Source organism: Coturnix japonica, chromosome W (assembly GCF_054131305.1).
Source record: "Coturnix japonica strain WE chromosome W, WE-NBRP24, whole genome shotgun sequence".
NCBI classification, from domain to species: Eukaryota; Metazoa; Chordata; class Aves; order Galliformes; family Phasianidae; genus Coturnix; species Coturnix japonica.
In genome coordinates this window covers 35077083-35097027 of record NC_140701.1, presented here as the reverse complement: position 1 = coordinate 35097027, position 19945 = coordinate 35077083, and positions in this window count along the sequence as shown.

Genomic DNA, 19945 nt, shown 5'->3' with positions numbered 1-19945 from the left:
ATAGAAATAGGGTTAAGATGGATCCAGGGGCCCTCAGAGGTCTCAAAGGAGGAGATGATGTTAAATGAAGCCACACGGCTAATGCTGGGGGCGAGGGCCACGCAGACGGTATGGAGCCCAGCGCCTGGACCAGCAATGGCGGAGCTGAGATGGTAAGGATGTGGGGCCTGGCACGGTGGTGTGGTGCCAGGCCAGCTGTGTCGTGGGCGGATCCACCTCCATGGGCTCATCAGGAGGTGGATCCACCTCCATGGGTTCATCAGGAGGTTGATCCACCTCCATGGGCTCCACGGAGGGGGTCACACGGCTGGTCCAGGCGCGATGGGAACGGGCTCTCTTGCCTGTCTGCTGCCTGATGGTCATGGCGGGCCCCCTCCTCCTCCTCTTCGACCCTGCGGTCCCCGGCTCCATCTTCCCACCTAAATCCTGGGAATCCTCCAGCCTCGCTCTCTTGGTTCCCAACATGGCTGTCAACGGCCGGAGCTCTAAGAGGCGAGTGCGTTGCGTGGGGCAGCGGTGACCAAGGTGACCAAGGTGACATGGCCAGGGTTCTAACATGGCAGCCGCACTGCTGGCACTGCTGGCACTGGCATTCCACAGGGCATGAGGAGGGGGCTGGAGGACAGGGCACGGCACGGGAGCCAGAAGGAACTGCCTGTGCCCAGCGAGCAGCCCTTCTCTCCGGCCAGCAAGAGGGCACAGAGGAGCCGGCCCTGAGCAAAGGGCCCTCGGCCACCTTCATCCTCCCCCTTCTTTGACAAGGGAATCTCTTGGCGCTGCTATACGCAGCATGCAGCACCACGTTGATGGGGCTCCTGAGCTCAGCGCCAACAACAGCAGGCTCCAAAGGGTACCTGACTACGCCAGCCTGCTGGGACACACCAGCTCTGCTCTCCATGTTCAAATCCAGAGCCTCTCCTTGTAATACCTCCGACTCAGTTCGCATTCCAGTCACTCTGATTACATCCCACGTCCGCACACTGTGCTGAAACACACACGGGGCCACGCTGCCTCACCGACCCTCAGTGGGGACCCACAGCCGTACAGCACCATCAGCACAGCAGAACCGGACCATGCTCCTGATGCTGCCACTTGTCCAACCACCCTCTCGCTGCCCCCATTCTGCTCAGGCATCCGGTCCCAGCAACAAACACCAGCACAGAACTGAAGCCCCAACTCATCCCGCTCACTGACAGCCAGAGCAAGGACATGTTACACACCTTCATTCAGCTCCACGCACTCGCTGGCACCGCACGCATTGCCTCTGCGTGCCGCAGCACCGCCAGCTCCTCCCCCGACATCCCTCCATGCCCCGCACCACGGCCCGACCCCGTTGGCAATGCACAGCCCACTCCTCCCAGCTCCGATCACCTTCCTGGCGCCGCCACGCCGCCATGGCCCGGAACTGCTCCAGCCAGCACGAAGCGCTTCCTGCCCCTCCATCCCTTGCTCCTCCTTTCCCTTCACTTTCCATCCACACTCAGGATGCAGATCTCAATGGAGGTGGCTGCAGAAGATCATCTGTGCAGGCAATCAATGGCTCGTGCTGCGCTTCACTGCCTTGTGCTCTTCACTGACTGCTCTGCTGTGCCCTTTCCTAACCCTGCAGGATCAGGATGGCCTGGCTGGCTTTACTGCAGAACCTCATCATCTGAGTCTGAAGCCTTGGGGGAAAAGCTCAGCAGCTGCCAAGGGAAGATTTCATGCCGTGTCCTGCACACAGCCCAGCCCTCCCTGCTCTGCGCTCCTGGCATCCCCTGCAGCCCCTGTGCTGTGACCAACACGATTTGGGCTCAGGCCCAACACCCTCCCTGATGCCGGCCCTCCCCCATGCCCATGTGCTGCACCCACAGCGGCTGCCCCAGCTCCACAGCCCCTCAGCCCCCTGCAGGCAGCACAGCCCCGGGCACCGGGCTTGGCCCCAGCCCTGAAGTGCTGCTGCACAGGCTGAGCCCAGACCCACACCTGAGATGCAATGACCACTCATTAATCTTTGGTTTCCCTCCTTCACATCCAGGTCCTTTGCTGCACACAGCTCAACAATCCTCTCTTTCACCTCCAGCAGTGCTGCTTGCTGCCATGCAGGCAGCAGGAGGCAGTGCCTTGTGGCTCATTTTACCGAGTCCACTGTGCAGGCTGGTGGAAGGAGGAAGACGCCAAGGTGCCAATTGAAAATGGCCACCAGACACTCCTGGCATCCAGCCTCTCTGACTTGCGGAATCAAACTCTATAATCCAGAGATGGGTTATAAAGCAGGTATGTTTTATTCCAGCGCTGGGTGCAAGGGGGATAGCTCCTCCAAACTTGCACACCAACTTGTAAAACCGTGATACAGATATAGGTACACCTCATGCATAGTCAATGATTTCCCGTAATTCTAACATGCATCCCTTAATTCTAATACACATTCTTTATCATGCAGACCCCCTCTTGTTATCGCCCATCTTGTCAGGGAGATGCAACTCCTCTTCTGATATTTACAACCTCTAATCCCTTCCTTCCTGCTCTCCCAGACCCACTGTCTCCATTCCTTGTTATTCTAACTAAATCATTTCTGTAAACTACCTTTACCTATCCCCCTCTTATCCCCCCTTTATTCTGAATTCCAGCAGAGCATCTGTTTTCTGCTTCCCTGTTCATCTCCACGTTGGGATCTGGCTCAGCAACGTGCTCTCGCAGCACCCTGGCACTAAACACGCGGTGCTGCCCATCATGCGCTTGAAGCCATTGGAGCTGAAGCAGCGCAGCACGGCTCAGGGCCCTCCCGGCTCACGGCTCAGCTCTGGGCCTGAGGTGCGTTCACCTGCAGCCCTCCCGCTGCCCTCTCCTCCTCCACACTGCAGCTGGGCTTCCCAGGGCAAACAGCAACACACGGTGCATCAGAAGGCTGAAAGAGCCAGCCGGGAAGACAGACAAGCTCAAGGAGCTGAGCGTAAGGACACCCTTCTTCCTCCCGCGCTGCTTCCTCTCCCTTGGTTTCTTCTCAGCCCTCTCAGAGCAAGGGGATGCTCACAGTCTGTCGCTAGCAGTTCCAGGTGGGCTGAAAGGCCACAGGTACGGAACACCAACAGGGAAACGGGGAAAAGCAACTGCATTTCCAGGGAGGGACCTGAAGCCGACCGCTTCATCACCCTGCAATGGCCAGCCCAAGCCAGGCACGTTTTGAGCAGCTACTGAAAGAGGCAGCACCAGTTTTAGAAAGTTTGGTTCGCTTTTATTTGAAACGAAGAGATGCAAAATGCAACTAAAATACATTTCAACACAAAATTAAGTAGGTAGGATACTAACAATGACTAAAGACATGCTATAAGGTCAGCTAGTAATCAATACGTTGAAACAGGGATCGAGCTGAAGCACCCTGAAGGAACGCAGCGTCTCCAGCTCTTGACATACATCAAGTCCTGCACGGGTGAAGCCCTCTTTGCTTCTAATGCAGCACAAGCCCTTCCCTTCCAGCTTCCTTCTTTCCTCTCCATTGTCCACGAAAGGGAAAGCATGGCCGTACCTGAAATCTTGACCATACTGACTGTTGCCTTTGGTGCCACCTCCGAGGAAGCGTTGCAGGTTGTTCTGCTGTCCCTCGTGGATTCTTGCTCAAGCCCTCATCGTTGCTTTCTGCTTTCCTTCTCGGCTTTCTTCCTCAGCTGAGCAGCGCTTGCCTCGGCTTTCTTCACTCTCTCCCAAGTCTCAGTCCCCAAACTCTCTGAGTCCTACAAGAATCAATTAGGAAACACTCAGGAAACCTTCTCAGCTAACAACTGGCTGATGGCTTGCTTTGGGAGCTCAAGTCACCTTCCTGGGCATGTTGGGCTGCCAGAACTGGGAACCGCCTTCCTGACAGTCGGGCACACAAGAAACTCCACATCTGTCTCATTCCCCAAATCCCATGCAAACCAGAATCTAAAACCCTTTCCTACAAAGCGGTCCCTGCATGGGCAGGTGGACCCTCTGCCTGGCAGCTCATAGGGCGCAGAAGCAGCTGCAGGATAAGACGAGCTGGCACCTCCAGGCTGCTGGCAACAGCTACAGATGGTTCCCTCCCAGCCGGTTGCCCGTGCCTTTCTCTCAGCCCGTGAGAGCACCACTTACTGCCTTTGGGGACTTGGAAACTGGCAGCATGATGGCCAGCACAGAGAAGCTGCAAAACGGCTCCGTAAAAGAGTCTGTGGCGCAGCATGTCCTTCATTAGCGTGGGCTCAGGGATCTCAGATGGCCAGAAATGCCGTTCAGCAGCCATAGCGCAGACAGCCTGCTGCTCTACTGCTCTTATGGAGGCAACTTGCTGCGAGAGGGAAAAAAGAGGCACTATTTCTCTCATGCACACTGCCGGCACAGGCTGACTTAGAGAGCTGTTCTGAAGATATCCTTGGGCTACTGACCCAAGAACTAGGAAGGACACGAAACTCACATCTGCATTGTCTGTAACCACCTGCAAGGAAGAGTCCTCACACTCAAGCACTGCCCCACTTGCAGCTGAGGGGAGGAGGAGCTGGAAAGGACAGGTGGACAGAAAAGAAGAGAAAAGCTGAAGAGGCGAGAATCAACTTCTCTCCGAGGCAGATCACACCTTCATGGCCACTCTTTTAGGAATGCTCACCATTCCTAATCCTAGCGTTAGGAAGATGAAAATTCACCACCTACCTTTTCACGCTCCTCGGGTACGTACTGAGGGCCGTGCCGTGGCTGTGCTGCACATCACCAGCGATGAAAGAAAGCACAAGATCTGTTGCAGACAGTGCCAGGAGCTGTGCTTGAACTACGCTTATGGTAAGGCACGCCTACCTTGCAGTGGCCACACTTTGGGAGCTCTGGGACACAGCCACGTGTTGCTCTCCTGAGTCCCAGCTCCATTTCTCAGCCACTCACACTCTGCTCCTCCATGTTCTGCAAAGGAAAAGTCCCAAGAGGGAAATTCAGTTCATCGCAGATGTCATCAAACCTCCGCTCTCAGGGCAGTCGCACTCATTGCTTGGAGTGAGCAACCAGCTGTGTGCTTACCCAAAGAGCAGCGGTTACTTTTACTTCAGTGTAGCAGCCAATGCCTGACTCTACAGTACGAACACTAACCTATGCCTAACTCTAAAATAACAAAAGGAACATATACCTAACTCTAAAATAACAACAGGAACCTATACCTAACTCTAAAGAACAAACAGGAACCTATGCCTAACGCTAAAACTAAACTGAACACTAACACTAACCTAACGCTACCATCAACAACAAAGAACAGAACAAGCACCTAACTCCAACAGGGAGAAGAAAGAACAGGGGGCCCACAGAACAGGAAGAGCAACAAGATGGAAGAGAAGATGATGTTAAATAATGCCACCCAGCAAACGCTGGGGGCAGGGGCCGCGCAGCAGGAAAGGAGCCGAGTGCCTGGACCAGGGATGGTGAAGCTGTGACCATGCCAAAGCGGGGCCTGGCACGGTGGTGTGGTGCCAGGCCAGCTATGCCGTGGGTGGATCCACCTCCATTGGCTAATCTGGAGGGGGATCCACCTCCATCGGTTCCTCTGGAGGGGGATCCACCTCCATCGGCTCCTCATGGGTGGTGGTCACAGGGCTGGTCCAGGCACGATGGAAGCGGGCTCCTTTCCCCTTCTTCCACTTGATGGTAATGGCGGGCCCCCTCCTCCTCTTCGGTTCTGGGGCCCCCAGCTCCTTCTTCCCACTTAAAACCTCACTACGATCCTCTCTCCCTCGCTTTGTGCTGGACATGGCTGCTACCTGCCCAGAACTCTCAGAGGTGAGTGAGCCGGGTGGGGCAGCAGCAACCAAGGTGAGAGCTGTGACATGGGGAAAATTCCAAAATGGCACCTGTGCTGCTGGGAGTGTCATTCCACATAGGATGAAGAGGGGGCTGGAGGGCAGGGCACAGCACGGGAGCTACAAGGCGCTCCCTGTGCCCAGCAGGCAGCCCTTCTCTCTCTCAGCAGCCAGCAAGAGGGCACAGAGGAGCCGGCCCTGAGCAAAGGGCCCTCAGCCTCCTTCATCCTCCCCCTCCTTTCATAAGGGAATCCCCCCTTGGGGCTGGGGCACCCACATGGAGACATGAAAACTACAACCTACTACTTTGCTTCTACAGCAAGACTATTGTACTGAAATACTACTGTACTTCAAAGCACCTGCAATCACACTACACTCGTTTTTAATATTAAACTCTCAAACTTCCACAGCAAATAATAACATCCGCTCACACAGAAAATGTGGAGAGGGCACAAAAGAGAAAAACCAGTCATGAAAATCTTTGTATTCAGACATTCAAACTAACAATGTATACTTTGCCTTTGCCTAACCGTACCATTCTGTGCTAGAAATACGATGTTCTGCTGTAGAGTATGATTTGCAGAGACCAAAAGCAGCTAAAACCTGCTCCACTCTGTAATTTTATCATCTGCTGATATTTGGTTCTTATCTCCCTTGCTTTCCAATTGCTCACTCTTTAGACACACGCAAATCACATGGTCAAGGATTACAAAAACACTGTTAGCCAAAAAATTTATGCTGGCAGAATCTTAACGTTAGAAATGTGTCTAAGTTGGTTGCAAAGAAGAAAGTGAAGAACAACACAGTAACCAAATATTAACAGATACATAAGGCTTCTCTCACACATCCTTAAAGCAGAACCGCCAGCCTTAATGAACTCTGCTCTTCAGACTCTGACTGAAATTCAAGTATTACGTGTAGCAGCCTGGATCTGGCAATAGTCAAAGCACCCTTTACCTCCAGCTCCTTAGCATCAAAGGACCGCAGATACTGCTGGGGCAGAATTTCATTGAAGCCTTCAAAAGAAGCTTGTGTCTGTTCCTCGGTGCCTCAGGAAAGTCTCCATTCTGCTACCAGCCTGGAAAAGACACAGAAGGATCATTTAAAACGGGCTACGCTAACCCAAGTTCATCTTTGTTAGTTTGTTTTGAAATGAACCGTAAGCAGTGTTAAGAAAAATGCTGGAAAGTTCTGGGGATAGAGCACTGCATAACTGTATTATAATTGTATTCCCAACCTTCACTCTGCGCAAACAATTTTAAGTTAAAACCCTATGTTTCCAACCACTCAACTATGGAAAGCATTTTAGGCTCCAACAGGAGGCAGCATCTACTCACTGTTGATATTAATGAGAGCACAGCAGTGCCTTGCTGTTTGGAGGAAGAAAAAAATGCAGAGCTGTATTCATCTAATATCTAATATCCTCCCCAGAAATCTCAGTCATTATCCACAACAAGGTAAAATCGAGGTCAAGTGCTACTAGTGAAGATAAGTAGGAGTGCTAGCTTACCAAGAAATGACTACGTCCACTTGGAAAGTTCCATATTTGTTTCGGTTAAAAATCCTTCGCAGATCAGATCTTAAGAAAGAGGGAAATTCTACGGCCACAGAAATAAAGCGCGCAGAAAGCCCACCTGTTGCAGACAGAGGAGTGAGCCTTGCTTAACCAACACTGCTTCAGCGCTTCCACTGCCATTGCTCCCGCCACAAGACATCAACGTCTGCTTCTAATGCGGCTCCACGATGGGATCACAGAATCACAGAGTTGTAGGGGTTGGAAGGGACCTCTAGAGATCACCGAGTCCAACCCTCCTGCCAAAGCAGGTTCCCTACACCACATCACACAGGTAGGCATCCAGGCTGGTCTTGAATATCTCCAGAGAAGGAGACTCCACCACCTCCCTGGGCAGCCTGTTCCAGTGCTCCGTCACCCTCACCGTAAAGAAGTTCTTCCGCACATTTGTGCGGAACTTCCTATACTGATGTTTCATCCCATTACCCTTAGCTCCTCCCCCGACAGCCTCTCCGTGCCCCCGCACCGAGGCCCGACCCCGTTCGCAGCACAGAGCCTGCTCCTCCCGGCCCCGCTCACTGGCCCCGCGCCGCCATGCCGCCATGGCCCAGAAGTGCTCTCCGCCGCCTTCAGGAAGCACTTCCTGTCACGTGGCTCAGGTCGGGCTGGGGCCTGTTGGGGGGGGGCAGTGAAGGGCCCAAAACTGAACACAGCGCTCGAGGTGGGGCCTCACCAGTGCTGAGTACAGGGGAACAGTCACCTCTCTGCTCCTCCTGGCAACACTGTTTCTGATGCAAGCCAGGATGCCGTTGGCCTTCTTGGCCACCTGGGCACAGTCGGCTCGTGTTCAGCTGAGCATCAATCAATACCCCCAGGTCCATTACCTCTACGCAGTCTTCCAGCCACTCCAGCCCAAGCCTATAGCACCGCCTGGGGTTGTAGTGGCCAAAGAGCAGGACCCGGCATTTGGTCTTGATGAACCTCATCCCATTGGCTTCAGCCCAGCTCTCCAGCCTTTCCAGATCCCTCTGTAGGGCCTCGCTACCTCCAGGCAGATCCACACTCCCAGCCAATTTGGTGTCATCTGTGAACTTACTGAGGGGTCACTAGACCATAGAAGGAGATCAGATTGGTCAAACAGAACTTGCCCTTTGTAAACCCATGCTGGCTAGGCCTGATCCCTGAGTCATCCCGCACATGCCACGTGATCTCCCTCAAGACAACCTGCTCCATAACCTTCCCTGGAAACGAGGTCAGGCTAACAGGCCTGTAGTTCCCTGGATCCTCCTTACAGCCTTTCTTGTAAATGGGAAACACATTGGTGAGCCTCCAGTCTTCTGGGAACTCACCAGTCAACAAGGAGCGCTGACAGATGATGGAAAGCGGCTCGGCTATCACCTCTGCCAGTTCCCTCAGCACTCTCGGGTGGATCTCATCTGGCCCCATGGACTTGGGGCAGTCCAGTTGGAGTAGTAAGTCTTGACCATTTCTTCCAGAATCACAGGGGGGTTAGTGTGCTCCCCAGAAGATACCAGGTCAGAGAGAGGAGTACCCTGAGGATAAGTGGTCTGACTTTTAAAGACAGACGTAAAGAAGGCATTCAGAACCTCCGCCTATTCCCTTACAAACTCCATGATGTTCAATCCGTTATCTAGGCTGTCTTCCCAGATTGCCACACGTTTTAGGAAAGCCGAGTTAGTGTTCATACTAGTATTCATACTCACGTTCATGTTATCAATATCAATGAATGTACTTGTCATGGTTTAATATTTTTGTAATTTTGCTATCAGTATTCCACAGCATAACATCATATAAAGCATGTATAATTTTACTGAATCTGCAACTTACAGAAGAAGAATACATCTCCCAGAGAACAACACGATAGGTCATGGGACCTGGACACTGTATTAACTCGGTCGCAGGCTAGACTGAGGTCTTTCGAGTTCTGGCGTTCAGGAGAGTGTGTGGGAGCCTTCACCGTTTCGCCTAGATTTACAGTAGGCCTCTTGGATACGGGACTCATTCTCTTTCCTATTTTGCTTGATTCGTTTGCTCAGTTTTCAATTATATTGTATTATATTGTGTTATCCTGTATTTCGATATAGTATTTAGTAAATAAGTGTGCCTCCTTAGATCGTTGCCGCTGTTTTCTTTTCCTAATTAACTTTTTTTCCTTTCGGCCTAGGGCCCCTCTGGGGCCCACGGCCCCCTGTCACGGACGCAGGTGGATTTTCGTTCAGACCGTGACAGATTTTGGTGGAGAATGCGGGCAAACTGAGTTGCTGTTTTTCTGTTTTCTTCTGTTGCTCTTTTAGCTTTTAACAGAGCTGCAAGTTTTTTTTTCTGTTAAGGAGATATCTTAGGTTTGCGATTCTGCACCTGCGAGCTTGACCTTGAAAGTCACACTCCCTGCCTTGAGTGGCAGGGAGTGTGGAGAGACTTTGGAGAGACTTTTAGAAGACAGACATCTTTAGTGTCATGGAGCTTTACTCCTGAACACTTAAAGAATCCTGAGTGTTTGACCGCATATTTGAGACAGGAATGTTGTGGCTCAGGCAGATCTAAGGAGGCACAAATGACTTGGGGCCTAGCTAATGCTTATCGGGCCTTATTCAATACCATTCCTGAGAGGGAAGATTTTGAGGTTGAGAGAGAGAGTCTCAGGGCCGAGAATGAGAGTAAGCAATCCAAACTCGACAATCTCCAGTCCGAGCACAACGCCCTTCAGTCAGAGCACAGTGCCCTTCAGTCTGAGTGTAACATCCTCCGGTCAGAGCACAACACCCTCCGGTCCGGGTACAACACTCTCCAGTCCAAGTACGACGCCCTCCAGTCTGAGTGCAGCACCCTCCAGCCCAAGCACGATGCCTTCCAACCCAATTGCGACACCCTCCAGTCTGAGCACAACACTCTTCAGTTTGAGCATAACGCCCTCCAGTCCGAGCACAACACCCTCTGGTCCGAGCACAACACTCTCCAGTCCGAGTACAACACTATCCAGTCCGAGCACAATGACCTCCAGACCGAGTACAACACTCTCCAGACTGAGCACAATGCCCTCTGGTCTGAGCATAACGCCCTCTGGTCCGGGTACAACACTCTCCAGTCCAAGTATGACGCCCTCCAGTCTGAGCGCGGCACCCTCCAGCCCAAGCACAATGCCTTCCAAACCAACTGCGACCCCTGCAGTCCGAGCACAACACTCTTCAGTCCGAGCATAACGCCCTCCGGTCTGAGCACAACACTCTCCAGACTGAGCACAATGCCCTCCAATCCGAGCATAACGTTATCCAGCTAGGGTACAACACTCTCCAGTCCAACTACGACAGCCTCCAGACTGAGCTCGATGCCATACAGTTCGAGCGGAACACTCTCTGAAACCAGCTATGTGCCCTCCGGGGTGAGCTGAATTTATTTAACCAACTACCAGGGGCACATATAGTCCAATTTGACCAGCCACTGGGGGTGCATGTAGTCCAATTTGACCAGCCACCAGGGGCACATGTAGTCCAATTGGACCAACCATCAGGGACACCAGATACAATGTTGGTTGCCCCTGTAAGAGGGCGAAAGACAAAAGGATTTTCAACTCAGTTAGAGAAAATGCAGAAGGAGTTAGAAGAGCGGAGGGAGTTAGGAGAGCAAGGGGACTCAGGAGTGCAGGGGGACTCAGGAGAGAAGGGGGACTCAGGAGACCAGAGGAAGTTGGAGGAGCAGAGGATGTTAGAGGAGCATAAGATGTTAGAGAGCAGAAGAAGTTAGAGGAGCAGAGGAAGTTAGGAGAGAGGAAAAAGAGGGAGGGTTACCTGGAGGAAATAATTTTCCTTCCCCGGCTCGAGTATGAGCCTCATATTGTAAACATACACATCTCTTATCAACACTTTATACATTTTTCAACAACCATGTTTTGTATGGAACTCCTGAACTTCTGTGACACTGAAAAACATCAGTGCAAAGGGTTTTCTGATAGATTTCATTTGTGACCACATCTAACAGATATTAGATAGGTCCCTTGGCTCATTTCCCAATTTGTTAGGAATTTGGAAACACCATGGAGGATTTACATGCAAATCATAATCACTTTGACAAAAAAGGGGTAAAAGAAGGGATCAGAAGGAATGGTTATCACTGTGCAGAAAGTACCAGAAATCCAGAATGACCTGAGAAAGAAACTATGAACCAAATTGTGAAGTTTTAACAGATTCAAGGACTGATATCAATCACAGTCCACAACCACAACAAACAAAACGTAATACTATTGCAACCAAAATATGTAATCAAGAGGTATATTCAGAATTCTAGCGTGATCACATCTTCAACTTTTCTGTCACAAAACACAAATGGTTAAAGTCAGCTATCAGTCATTCTGTGTTCAGTAAAGGTTCCACGGGGATCTTCTGAAAAATAAAACAAGACAACAACTTGCCCTTTTGGGGCTTTGTTAATACAATTTAAAAAAAAATGAGGGAACAAACAAGAGAGAGTTAATTTTACATTTCTTTATCGGGGTGTCCTTAGCCTTCCAAGTATATTCATTAAGGGATTTCATTAAGGTTAGGGAAACTGGCCTCATGTTGGCTGAGTCAGTGTACACAGGCTGGCCAGGGAGATAAGTGTTTCCCTAGCTTATCAGCAACTGGATCGTGACTCACAGGGGCAATTGGCAGGAATAGGCCATGGCCCAGAAGTGCTCTCCGCCGCCTTCAGGAAGCACTTCCTGTCACGTGGCTCAGGTCGGGCTGGGGCCTGTTGGGGGGGGGCAGTGAAGGGCCCAAAACTGAACACAGCGCTCGAGGTGGGGCCTCACCAGTGCTGAGTACAGGGGAACAGTCACCTCTCTGCTCCTCCTGGCAACACTGTTTCTGATGCAAGCCAGGATGCCGTTGGCCTTCTTGGCCACCTGGGCACAGTCGGCTCGTGTTCAGCTGAGCATCAATCAATACCCCCAGGTCCATTACCTCTACGCAGTCTTCCAGCCACTCCAGCCCAAGCCTATAGCACTGCCTGGGGTTGTAGTGGCCAAAGAGCAGGACCCGGCATTTGGTCTTGATGAACCTCATCCCATTGGCTTCAGCCCAGCTCTCCAGCCTGTCCAGATCCCTCTGTAGGGCCTCGCTACCTCCAGGCAGATCCACACTCCCAGCCAATTTGGTGTGTCACAGAGTTCTCTCTAGAGCTCAGTCTGGGACAGTGGGAACAAATCCGGGGGTGCAGGAACAAAAGTCCCCTCCCCTTTTCTCTAGCGACACTGTACGGCACGGCGCGGCGTGGCCCGGCCACGTGCGTTTAGGGAGAGGGGAAGGGAAGGGAGATTGCGATTGAGTCTAACAAAAAATGAAGGAGAAAAAGGTGATCTGAGAACGAACGGCAGTTTAATAACCTAATAACGCTAAACAACAACAAGAGAGTTTCAACAAAGAGAATACCAAGTCCGCAATCTCACCGATGGAGCTGTGGAAGGCAGGAAGCTCCGACCACATTGTCTCCTTGCAGGGAGCCGGGCCAGCCACCCCGTCCCCTTCCCCACTTCTCTTCCATTGCCCCTCCCCATATGCCCATTTAAGGCAGTCCACAGAAAAAAAACTTGTCCCCTTTACTCCCATTATTAGGCATGGTGTTCTGATGTGGAATAACAACACCAACCAAATTGCAAAACGATAACATTCCACCCCTTATTACACATCACCACACCATGCCTAACTTTTATCAACATATAAACAGAACAGTAGTTAACATGCATTACGTATGTACATACAGATATAAATATATATATACACACATGGAATCACAGGCTGCACTCCCCCAGCATCATATTTCCCTGTGGCACACACTGAACATCCCCATCCTTCTGCATCACCCACCTGGTGCACCCAGGTCCCTGTGCAAAGAGAGTTCCGCGGAGGGGCCTCCCCTTTCCAGAGGCTGGGAGGACCCAAACCGCTTTTCCCAGCATATTCTTTACATGCACCACAGGAACCTTGTCTCCCTCCACGGTACGCAGGGAGTTGGACTGTATAGCGCCGTCTCGGTTGGCTGATCCTCGGGTGTTTACCAGCCAGGTGGCTTCTGCTAGATGTTTCTCCCAGTTCTTAAATGTTCCACCACCCATCGCTTTCAGCATGGTTTTCAGCAAACCGTTGTGGCGCTCGATCTTACCAGCGGCTGGTGCGTTATAGGGGATGTGATAGATCCACTCGATGCCATGTTCTTTGGCCCAAGTGCTCACCAGTGAATTTTTGAAATGAGTCCCATTGTCTGATTCGATCCTCTCTGGGGTGCCATGTCGCCACAGGATTTGTGTCTCTAGGCCTAATATGGTGTTTCTGGCAGTGGCATGGGGCACCGCATATGTCTCAAGCCACCCGGTGGTTACCTCCACCATGGTGAGTACCTAATGCTTACCATTATGAGTCCTTGGCAGGGTGATATAATCAATCTGCCATGCCTCCCCATATTTGTACTTTTCCCATCGCCCTTCCCCCCAGAGAGGTCTCATCCTCTTGGCCTGTTTGATCATGGCACAGGTGTCACAATCATGGATGATCTGCGCAATAGCATCCATAGTTATGTCCACCCCTCGGTCTCTAGCCCACTTATGTGTTCCATCTCTGCCTTGATGGCCTGAGGTCTCACGGGCCCACCGAGCTAGGAATAACTCTCCCTTATTCTGCCAGTCCAGGTCTATCTGAGCCACCTGAATTCTGGCAGCTCGATCTACCTGGTGGTTATTTTGTTGCTCCTCTGTCGCTCGACTCTTGGGCACGTGGGCATCTACGTGACGCACCTTTAGGACCATGTTCTTTATTCGGGCAGCAATGTTCTTCCATAGTTCAGCGGCCCAAATAGGTTTACCTTTCCACTGCCAGTTGTTTTGCTCCCATTGCTGCAACCACCCCCATAAGGCATTGGCCACCATCCATGAGTCAGTATAGAGGTAAAGCACTGGCCATTTCTCCCACTCAGCAATGTCTAGGGCCAGCTGGACAGCCTTTACCTCCGCAAACTGACTCGATTCTCCTCTTCCTTCCGTGGCCTCTGCAACTTGTCGTGTGGGGCTCCACACAGCAGCCTTCCATCTGCGATGTTTCCCAACAATGCGGCACAATCCATCAGTGAATAGGGTGAACTTCTTTTTGTTGTCCGGTAGTTCATTGTATGGTGGAGCCTCTTTGGCGCGTGACACCTCTTCTGCTGGTGGTGCTTCAAACTTTTTACCTTCGGGCCAGTCCATGATGACTTCTAGGATCCCTGGACGGCTGAGGTTCCCCATCCGGGCCCGCTGTGTGATTAGTGCAACCCACTTACTCCATGTGGCATCTGTGGCATGGTGAGTGGAGGGAACCTGCCCTTTAAACATCCAATTCAGCACTGGAAGTCGAGGTGCCAGGAGAAGCTGTGTTTCAGTGCCAATTACCTCAGAGGCAGCCCGGACCCCTTCATATGCGGCTAGGATCTCCTTCTCAGTTGGAGTGTAGCCCTCTTCCGACCCCCTGTATGCTCTACTCCAAAATCCTAGGGGTCGGCCTCGGGTCTCATCTGAGGTTCTCTGCCACAAGCTCCAAGTGGGACCTTTCTCCCCAGCAGCAGTGTAAAGGATGTTCTTCACATCCTTTCCGATCCGTACTGGCCCCAGGGCCACAGCACGGGCTATCTCTTGCTTGATTTGCTCAAAGGCCTGCTGCTGTTCAGGGCCCCACGCGAAGTTATTCTTCTTTCGGGTCACCTGATAGAGGGGGCTCACAATGATGCTATAATTTGGGATGTGCATCCTCCAGAAGCCTACCACACCCAGGAAGGACTGTGTCTCTTTTTTGTCAGTGGGCACAGACATTGCAGTAATTTTGTTGATCACGTCTGTTGGGATGTGGCGACGCCCATCTTGCCATTTCACCCCTAGAAACTGGATTTCTTGGGCAGGGCCCTTCACTTTGTTTCACTTAATAGCGAAACCAGCAGACAGGAAGATTTGGATTATCTGTTCTCCTTTTTTAAAAACCTCCGTCGCTGTATCACCCCACACAACGATATCATCTATGTACTGCAGGTGCTCTGGAGCACCGCCCTGTTCCAACGTGGCTTGGATCAGCCCATGGCAGATGGTCGGGCTGTGTTTCCACCCCTGGGCCAAACGGTTCCAAGTGTACTGAACACCCCTCCAAGTAAAGGCAAACTGTGGCCTACACTCTTTGGCCAAAGGGACAGAGAAGAATGCATTGGCAATATCAATGGTGGCATACCATTTTGCCTCTTTCAATTCCAGTTCATACTGGAGTTCCAACATGTCTGGCACTGCAGTGCTCAATGGGGGTGTGACCTCATTAAGGCCACGATAGTCCACTGTCAGCCTCCATTCTCCACTGGCTTTGCGCACTGGCCATATGGGGCTATTGAAAGGTGAATGGGTCTTACTAATTACTCCCTGACTTTCTAGTTGTTGAATGAGCTTATGGATAGGGAGCAAGGAATCCCTATTAGTACGGTACTGTCGTCTGTGTACTGTTCTCGTGGCAATTGGTACCCGTTGTTCTTCCACCCGTAGTAACCCCACAGCAGACGGGTCCCCTTATAGGCCAGGCAAATCAGACAGCTGCTTAATGTTGTCTGTTTCTATAGCAGCTATTCCAAAAGCCCATCTGTATCCTTTGGGGTCCTTGAAATGTCCCCTTCTTAGGTAATCTATTCCAAGTATGCAAGGAGCCCCCTGGCCAGTCACTATACGATGTTTCTGCCAGTCTCTACCAGTGAGGCTTATCTCGGCCTCCAACACAGATAGTTCCTGCGAACCCCCAGTCACCCCATGTATATGTATCCGTTCTGTCCCTTTGAAACCTGAGGGTATCAGAGTGTACTGTGCACCGGTATCCACCAGTGCTTTATATTTTTGTGGTTCTGATGTGCCAGGCCACCGAATCCACACAGTCTAATACATTATCCCTCTCCCCCCCCTGGCTGAGGCAGGGCCCCTCTATTGGTTGTCTGAAGCGGTAGAGGCAATCTCAGTATTGGCTGACCTCTTTTGTAATTTTCTTACCCGTGCTCGCAGTGCAAAATTGGGTTCGTCATGCCACTTCTTCATATCTTCTCCATGGTCCCGCAGGTAGTTCCACATGGCGCCACGTGACATAGGCTCACTGCGGTCCTTCACTTGGACAGGTGTGCGTTTGCGTCTGATGGCTGAGACTGCCACAGGTTCACTGTGGTTCCTTGCCACAGACCAGCTCTTCTGCATGTTGTCTTGTTTTCTCTCCATTCGGTCCAGTCTATCCACCATTTGACAGATGGCTGCGATGGTGGTACGGTGTGGCAGTAGTGAGTATTCGATATTTTGCAGTGAAAGGATGAGCTCAAAAATTGCAGGTCTTTTATCCAGCTCATTATACCTGTTAGAGTTCGTTAATAGTATACTGGAATACTTCTCTGGTGCTGACCGTATGAGTTTCTTGCATATTTCCAGAGTACAGCTCACCTTTTCTGGGTCATGGTAATCCTCTGGGTCCCCAGGGACAAACGTGGGATCGAACAGCATTTCTGCCACAGCCATTTCTCTCAGGTACTGGATACCTTCCTCAGCTGTACTCCATTTTTCCAGTACAGGCTCCAAATCACTTTTGAGAAGACAGGTTGCCTTTACAGCTGATAGCATCCTCTCCCAGAGATTGGCGACTCCATCGAGACATCTGCTGATCCCTCTATCAATAGATGAGTCTCAAGCAATGTTTCCTAATTGACGAGCCTCATTGCAGCTTAGGGACATGCAGGCGGCCCCATTGTCCCAACACCGGAGCAGCCAAGTGACAAGGCGTTCACCTGGGAGTCGGGCAAACTCCCTTCTCGTACCTTGGATTTCAGTAATTTTCAGAGGTTTACGAGTAGAGGAAGCAGTGACTTTTCCCTCATCATCACTATCCTCTCCGCGTCTGTTAGTCTTCTGAGTTGCCTTTCTCAGAGGTTTTGGGGAGGGTCCCTCGCCAGGATCTTCCTCTACTTCCATCCGTTCCAGACGTGAGGACACACGTTCCCATCTCTGGCCTTCATCGTCACTATCTTCTCCATGTCTGTTAGTCTTCTGAGTTGCCTTCCTTGGTGGTTTTGGGGAGGGTCCCTCGCCCGGATCTTCCTCTACTTCCTCCATCCGTTCCAGACGTGAGGACCCACGTTCCCATCTCTGGCCTTCCACTGGAGCGACTGACACTGATGCTGGTGCTTCCTGTAGTCGGCTGGGATTAACTTGGCACCTTCCCCTTAGGGTTTGGATCTCATTCTCGAGACTCTCTATCTTTTTCATAAGCCGTTCGTTCTGAGATCCCCCTGATCTCCCACCCTCACTCACCAGTTCTTTTAATCTCTCATTCAAAAGTTCTATTAATTTCCCAAGGTCCCTCCGGTGTTCAGGGGTGAGATTATATGATATTGGGGGTCCCGATGCTTCTGGCCCTTTTCCTGAGTCTCTCTGCACTATTCTTTGCAAGTCTCTCCGCACGTTATAGTAAACTACTACAATTAGAGAGACTAACAACACAGTATCCCATTTGACACCCCAGTCATACTTAAGGAATTCAGAGCATTCGTGGGTCAGTTCGAGCACAGTGCCTGTGATGTTCGTTAGTCTGGAAGGGAGCCAGGCAGGTATCTCTATCCCTGCCAGCTGTCGGCTTAATATATTTACCCCTACCCCCATCATCAGGATGTTCTGAAGCCAGGACCACAGGAACCTAAGGACCGTCAGTCCTACTGTCTCGCTCCAATTTGTAGGAGTGAGGCAAGGTTCTTTGATATGTGTATACCCGGCGTGAGATTAAGAAGCAACGGTTCAAATGTTGGTCCAACCAGTTTATTAAAGACCTAGGTGTTTTTTTAGGGAGACGGGGAAGGGAAGGGAGGCGATAGGGAAAGTAGGAAATGTAAGCAAGGAGTCTTTGCAGATAGCAAAAGAGATATAGTCACCACCGTGGATCCAGCGAGGTACACAGTAGGTCCGTTGATCTCAGGAACTCGTCTGATCACCGCGGGGGATGGGAGACAGCCAAGGAGCTCCGCAGCAAGCCGGTCCCGGGGTTCTTCCGACAAAGTTTTCCCCTCAGGGAATTCTCCGTCAAAGGTGTCTTTGGGAGTTTGTCTCCAAAGTCCCCAGTTTAGCGAGGGCCTTTTATCCCCCATTTCGGTGAGGTTGTTTTTCTCCTTTGAAGTTTGACACAGCATTTTTGGGAACGTATCTCGAGCAAACACTGAACTTCCAAACAAGCAGGTAAACACACTTTGTAGTAGGGATTTAAACCAGCTTTTGTGATATTCCTGGCCCACAGATAAGCCAGCAAAAAGGGGGGGGGTGTCTCTGTTGCCAGACACAAGCATTATCGCCTTCTGCAGTGGTCAGCTCCTTCGAGCAGCACCCCTGAAGAAAACTGCTCGTCCTGCTTCTGCTTATCTTTGCAATCGTAAGCAGAAACACTATGGCACAATGACAACCAACGTCCACCCCCCAAGGACACTTAACAGATGTTAGTCAGAGTCTTATCATCAGGAAGGCCTCATGAAGCAAACTTTGAGACAACAAAAGAAAGCCAGTTCTGTCTTTCACACCACCCCGTGGCTCAAAGGTTGCTTGAAATTGATGCGCAAATGACCATTCAGGGTGGTGAGGAAAGAAAAAAAAAAAAAGAAAAGCATAAGGGAAAAACGGGATAGGTGATATGGGGGAATTAAATGTTAACAATCATCATCATTCAATCAAAACCTTGATTGATAACCATAATTATTTTCCATCAATATATATTCACTCATAACAAACCACTATATTAGATCTCTCTACAATACAAACTACTCAGAAAAGATATTTAGAGCTACAGTTACTTATTCCTATTGTTTGTTACAAAAATCATCTAAGGGTAGTAATTCTTGATGCAGTACAGAGTGAGATGCACCCGTATTTACCAGAAAACAAACATCTTTACACTGCTATGTGCATGTTGCATTCAGTCCACTGGGGCAAAACTCATCCTGGGATCTTATCACGCTCTAGTACAGCTGCCACCGTTCCTCCCAACTCCACCACCACAATTCCCCCTCCACACAATTTCCAAGCTCCATCAACAAATTTGTCCAAGTCCCTTACTTCTGTTCCCAAACTTTCTCACTTTCCAAACTCTCATCATTACATAAACTAACGTACGCTATTCCACTATTTGTACCCTCAGTTACACTTCCACATACCCTCAGTTATACTTCTGTATCATCATCAAAGCAGTTTGTCCCATTCCCTTCAGAACCCACAGATCAAACAACACAGTTCTTCAGTTTCCACAACACCCTTAGTACCATATAACTTTCCTTTAGCAATCCATACTTACATATACCATAAACATTTAAAAATCACAAAGACAGTGACAATAACCAATAGTATCAAATAAACAAGTAAAACAAATAAATAGGGGTATTTGTGTCTGCTGCTGTCCACTTGAGCATTTCCAAAGCAGTTCAATTGCTGAGAGATATAAATGCCAGTTTGGCAAGTTAAATACTGTAATAGTCTATCGAACTTTTCACAGGACAGTGTGTGGGATACCCCAGAGTATAAACCATAAGAGGGATAATCCCAGAAACATACACATCTCTTATCAAAACTTAGACATTTTCCAACAACCATGTTTTTGTATGGAACTCCTGG